The sequence below is a fragment of the Triturus cristatus genome, chromosome 10 (genome assembly GCF_964204655.1).
Source record: "Triturus cristatus chromosome 10, aTriCri1.1, whole genome shotgun sequence".
NCBI classification, from domain to species: Eukaryota; Metazoa; Chordata; class Amphibia; order Caudata; family Salamandridae; genus Triturus; species Triturus cristatus.
In genome coordinates this window covers 944,179,567-944,185,566 of record NC_140593.1, presented here as the reverse complement: position 1 = coordinate 944,185,566, position 6,000 = coordinate 944,179,567, and the positions used below count along the sequence as shown (strand labels likewise).

The 6,000-nt window shown below is 46.0% G+C and overlaps 1 long non-coding RNA gene across 1 annotated transcript in view; it reads right to left on the bottom strand.

Annotated features, from left to right (window-relative positions):
* Window positions 1-1,453: 1,453 nt before the first annotated feature.
* The window catches only part of LOC146796279 (uncharacterized), a 120,511-nt gene continuing 115,964 nt past the window's right edge, over window positions 1,454-6,000 (bottom strand). Inside the window, exon 3 of the long non-coding RNA XR_014969590.1 lies at window positions 1,454-1,758. This is a non-coding gene — a long non-coding RNA (uncharacterized LOC146796279). The remainder of the gene's footprint in view (window positions 1,759-6,000) is intronic.

Below are 6,000 nucleotides of genomic sequence, written 5' to 3'. Positions count from 1 at the left end.
TGTCAAGCTAGACTTTAAGAGAGGGCAAAGTCTACTTGTTATTATATTTTTATAACTCGTTTATGCGGGCTCATGATCATTTGCTTAGCCTAAAAAAGGTGTTTGACTTCTTTCCCAAAAGACAACACCCCCCTTACTCGGTGCATATTCTTGGCCATTTTAATGTGCAAAAGTGCACGTTGTGGTGCATAAATAATGATGACTTATATGAAGATGATCTAGAGACTTCTCATCTTGAACATACCCCACACAATGAGTTATTAGAGATCATCCTGGCAGACTTCCCCATCCCTTCTTTTATTGGGAGGAGTTGTAATTCAACAATTGATTACATTTTTATTTTTGCTTCTGAGATTCATAGGCCCAAATATTTTGAGATCAGGATGAGCCAGTTAAGTAATCACAATCTCCTTGTGTTTGAATTAGATTGGGCTATAGAGGTATCTGTGGGGCTATGCGTGAATGGAGGAGGTAGGGTGATAACAACTAAAGATCAGGGCTGATGTGTAAAACGGGAAAAAATTATGCCAGAATCCTTTGTTAGTAATCTCCATAGGGTCTGTGAACCTGACTTTGATATTTGTCTAGATAAGAGCGAAAATGATGAGAAGGCCTTCACAGCATTTCATCGGATTTGTGGACAGGTGGCTAATGATCTTAGTAAGCCTGTTGGGAAGAGGGTTGTAGAGGGAGAGAGATGGTTGGATCAACCCTGCTCAAGGGCCCATCATGATCCGATGAGGGACCTGAGACAGTCCATCCAGAGATAGAAACATGATAGCAAAGAGGAGGAAAGCTTACACACAAGCCCTGCTTACTTAGGAAAACAGATATAAAAAAGCATGGAATGAACTTCTGCAGGTTATTGTACTTAATTTTAGTGCACATTTTTGGAAAGTGGTCAATAGGCCCTTTTTAAAGGAGTTTAAAAATGATGCAATGGATTGTACTATCACTCTGGATACCTGTGTCTCGCATTTCCAGGGGATCTATGACACTGCTATGAATGAGATAAATATACAATGGCAATACCTTCGCTAGTACACAATAGTACAATGCTATTGCACAATATCACACAATTATATTAAACAATAAGATGTCCCAATATTTATCACATTTATTGTATTAAAAAACATACATGTATCACATTTAAAATCAATTGTACATTTCCCAAAACATATTAAAACATATTGACCACATCATTACAAAATTGTCAGTTCATATACAAATAACAACCTGTTATGAGCCCGCATAACAGAAAACCACAAAAGACAATGCACTTTGTCATATGTTACACATCCTAATGGGTCATCAATTTGTGTCCGCAGTTTGTGATATATTAGACACAATTAAAAATTTGCAAACATTCGTGACAAGAATTTTCAATTCTATTAAGGACAAGGAGGCGAGGATTATGCTTTCTCATTTCTTTATTAGAAATGCCCAGCAGCCAATCAAAACCGTTTATGAAACGAAAAAACTACAGTACCCATGAGTACCCGGGTACCACGTGACAACCATAGAGTCTCTCCTATAAAAGGCACAACAGTAGATAGTACGTCCTCTTTCTTTGTTGAGGAGCAGTTCAAACATGAAATCCAATGGAAAAAGAAGCAAGCCAGGAACCAAGTCCATCAGCCACAGTCGGTGATCATCCGGACGTTAGAAACACAGCAAACGCCAAACAGAGGCAGGCAGCAGATGATCCAAGCGAAGTAAACAGGATAAACAGTAGAAATCACTATTTCGGGTCAGAACCTGAAAAGAAAGTATAGCCGTAATACTCATCCAATAAAGAGAGTGAAGGCAATAAAAGGGAAGGGTAAACATGGAGAAATACAATGCATTGTCATAAATCAAATGCCACTGTGACAATGAAAAACATGATAATCAGACATGAATTTGGGTGGGATAATCCTCGCCTCCTTGTCCTTAATAGAATTGAAAATTCTTGTCACGAATGTTTGCAAATTTTTAATTCTATGTCAGGACAGGAGGCTCCGATTATGCTTGTTCAAAGCTGATCCACCACAACAGAAGCAATGTGTTCAATAGGCTTGTAATAAAACGTTTTGAACATAGAATCAGAAGACCAATCTGCGGTTTTCATGATGTCCAGTAATGAAACACCCATCGAGAACGCTTTAGAGGCCATGGCCCCGCGAGCCGAGTGAGCACCAAAAATGGAAACATCAATTCCAGCCTCAGATAAGAGCCATCTAACCCAGCGAGCTAATGTAGCAGGAGTAACAGGACGAAAAGGTTTTTGCAAGGCAATAAGTAGTTGACCCTGTGTATCAGAACGTAAAGGTGCAGTACATACCTCGTAATCCTTGACACATTGAACAACGCAAAGGTTGGGATGATGAGGAAAGGAAGGATAAATAACCGAAGAGGTAGCAGTCTTGGTGCGTTTAGAGATTAGAAAAGTGACACCCTCAGGTGTAAATCTTCGACCTGCCAAGTCTAACGCCCGCACGTCAGACACTCGTTTACAGGAAACGAGACATAACAGCATAGTCAATTTAGCAGAGAGCTGTTTACGAGAAAGTAATGAATTAGGAGGCCAAGCCTCCAAAAATCTCAAAACAATGGAGACATCCCAAAGCGAAACATATTTAGGGCACGGAGGGTTCGCTAGACGAATGCCCTTAAGCAACTTGGAAATTAAAGGATGTTCACCCGCCGGTTTGCCATTAATGGGAACATGGGCGGCAGAGATGGCGGAACGGAAGTTGTTGACCGTACGATAGGCCAGACCAGAAGAAGCGAGAGAAGCTAGAAAATTAATAATCAGAGCCACATCCGCTGAAGCGGGATCAACTTCTCGCTGAACACACCAGTCACACCAACGCTTCCATGAGGCTCTATATCTTTTGTGAGTACTGGGAGACCAGGCGTCACTGATGAATTTGGAAGCGTCGCATGAAAGGCCTGGGAGCGACCAGCGATCCCCGAAATTCGGCACGCCAACAGTAGGAGATTGCCGGATAGAACCAGGGGATGCGGATCGCCTAGGGGATCCAGCAACAGATTCCACTTCTGGGGAAGAAGGAACGGAACCGCACAACACATCTCCAGAAGGTCCGGGAACCATGGTTGAGCTCTCCACAGCGGAACAATGAGAATCAGCTCCGTTTGAAAACGTTTCGAGTAGGCCAGGACCCTGGGAATCAACATGAACGGGGGAAAGGCGTAGCACAGAGTGGACGGCCAAGTCTGAAGAAATGCATCTGTGGCCAGGGCTTTCGGGTCCGGCCTCCAGCTGAAGAATAGAGGGAGTTGAGTATTCAGGCGAGACGCAAACAGATCTAGGTGACAATGACCCCAAGTCCGACGGAGAATGCGAAAAATGCGCGGGTGAAGGCGCCAATCGCTGAAGTCGCGAAGATGGCGAGAGTTCCAGTCCGCAATCTGATTGCGGCAACCGGGAAGATATTCGGCAATAACTGTGATCTTCTGTTGAAGACAGAAGTGCCAAAAATCCTTGGCGATCTCCGCCAAAATCTTGGATCGTGTTCCCCCCAACTTGTTGACATACCGGACCGCTGAAACGTTGTCCATGCGGAGAAGAATACAACAATTGGTCTGATGAGGGGAGAAACACCGAATCGCAAAAGACCCCGCTAGAAGTTCTAGGCAATTGATGTGAAGAGACAGTTCCTGGGGAGACCAGCGACCCCCGGTGGAGATTGGTCCGCACCTGGCTCCCCAACCCCAAAGGCTGGCATCCGATTCTATCACCAGATCCGGAGCGGAGCCGAACAGGGCTCGTCCATTCCAGGCCTCCATGTGGTCCAACCACCATTGCATCTCGCTCTTCGCATCCTCGGAAAGAGGAATCAGATCTGAATAGCGAAGACCTTTTTGGAGGTGACGAATCTTCAATCTCTGAAGTGCTCTGTAATGCAGCGGACCTGGGAATATCGCCTGAATGGAGGACGCCAGGAGACCTACTACCCGCGCTAACGATCTCAAGGACACAATCTGTCTGGAAAGAACAGACCTCAATTCTCTCTTGATATACCGAATCTTTTGGTGTGGTAATAAGAGTTGACAGGATAGGGAGTTCACTTGAAAACCCAGAAATTCGATTACTTGAGTAGGATTCAAGATAGACTTTTGCGGATTGACTAGGAAACCCAGGGATTGTAGAAGGTCGATAGACCATTCCAGATGGGTTAATACTGTGAGGGGTTTGTCCGCCATGAGAAGAATGTCGTCGAGATAGATTATCAGGCGGACACCCCGAGCACGCAGACATTCCACTACCGGCCTCAGAAGTTTCGTGAAGCACCAGGGTGCTGACGAGAGGCCGAATGGGAGAACTGTGTATTCGTACCATATTCCTTGCCAACTGAATTGAAGAAAACGACGATGAGGCTCGTAAATGGGAATGGAAAGATAGGCATCCTTGAGGTCGAGCCGAACCATCCAGTCCCCTTCGCGCAGAAGATCGCGCAAAAGATGGATTCCTTCCATCTTGAAGTGTCTGTAAACTACACCTCCGTTGAAATCCTTCAAGTTGAGGACCAGACGATTGCCACCCCCTTTTTTCTGAACCAGAAAAACATTGCTGATAAACCCGTGAGGGTGGGGGATAGTTGACCTGATTGCCCCTTTGGCGAGAAGGGAGTCTATCTCTGCCGAAATAAACTTTTGGTCCTGAAGAGAAAAATGGAGAGGAGGAGGGGGGAGGGATTGATGTTGGGCCTGATAGAATTCTATTTTGAAACCCTGAACAGTTTGCAGAACCCAAGCATCGTTGGAGATTTGACGCCAGTTCTGGAGAAAAGAACGTATTCTGCCCCCCAGAACCACCTCGGAAAAACAAATCAAACTCACCTGAGGTATTAGAGTCTTGGTAAGCACCTTGGTTGCCACCGGAACGGCCTTTCCGGAATTGACCTCTTCCTTTTCGGGAAGGATAGAAATTTGAGCGGGTGTTGTAGCCGGAGTCCTGACCCCCGCCTCTCTGGGACTGATAACCTCTCTGGGAGGAGTTATTGGAGCCACGGCCGAACGAGCGTCCCCTATGTCGTCCGGCCCGGGCAAAAACCGGACGAAGTGCACGCTTGATAGAAGCTTGCGCCTTGTCCAAACCACTGAAGGTTGCTACAAATTTAGTAAGTTCCTTAAGGAACGGTTGGCCAAATAAAAGACCCTGTGCCACCGGGCCCGACTCGGAAGTGGAGAGTTCCGCCAATTTCGGGTCAATCTTCAGAAGAATAGAGCGGCGACGCTCACTAGAAATGGCACAATTTGCGTTGCCCAACTGGCAAATAGCCCTCTGAGCCCATTCTATGAGTTCATCTGGATCCACAAGAGATTCTGCTTCCTTGGCCTGAAATCCGAGATCAAGAATCTTGGTGAGGGGTCCCATTAAATCCAACATTTTATCTTGGCAGGACCGCCAAGATCTGTCCAGACCCTTTTTAGGGTCCTTAGCAAATTTCTTGAGATAAGAAAGCATCGTGGGGTCAATTTCAGGAGTGTCTGCCAGGTGATCTGCAAGATCCGGGCGAGGGCACTCGGAGCGGAGGCGAGCTCTAACCTCTTTTTCAAAAGGTTGTCGGATGTGCGCCTGGACATATTCAGCTACTGCAGGAGAAGGAAGCCAAGAAGATGAATGGGGGTGATATATCTCCGAAGGCTCAAAGGTTAGGACTTGCGGGTGAGTAGGAGCGTCCACATAATGCTCCTTGCGAGCTTTCTTGCGTGGTGGAGGGACATCTTGGTCAGATGAGGAAGAAGGAGGACCGTCAGAATCAGTGTGACAGGCTGTCGAGGTAGAAGCGCCTACCAAAGGACTTGAGGAAGCCTTTTCTGAGGCTAGAGTTTTAGCCAAACGTTTGAAATCCGCCCTGTGTGGATTTATGGGGGATTTGGAAGAGCGAGAAGAAGGCAACCAACCTTGCTGCTTGGCATATTGCGTCAAATGACGCTTCAATGGGTTAATAGCGTGGACCAGGGCTTTGGTAACGGAGTGCTGAACTCCTT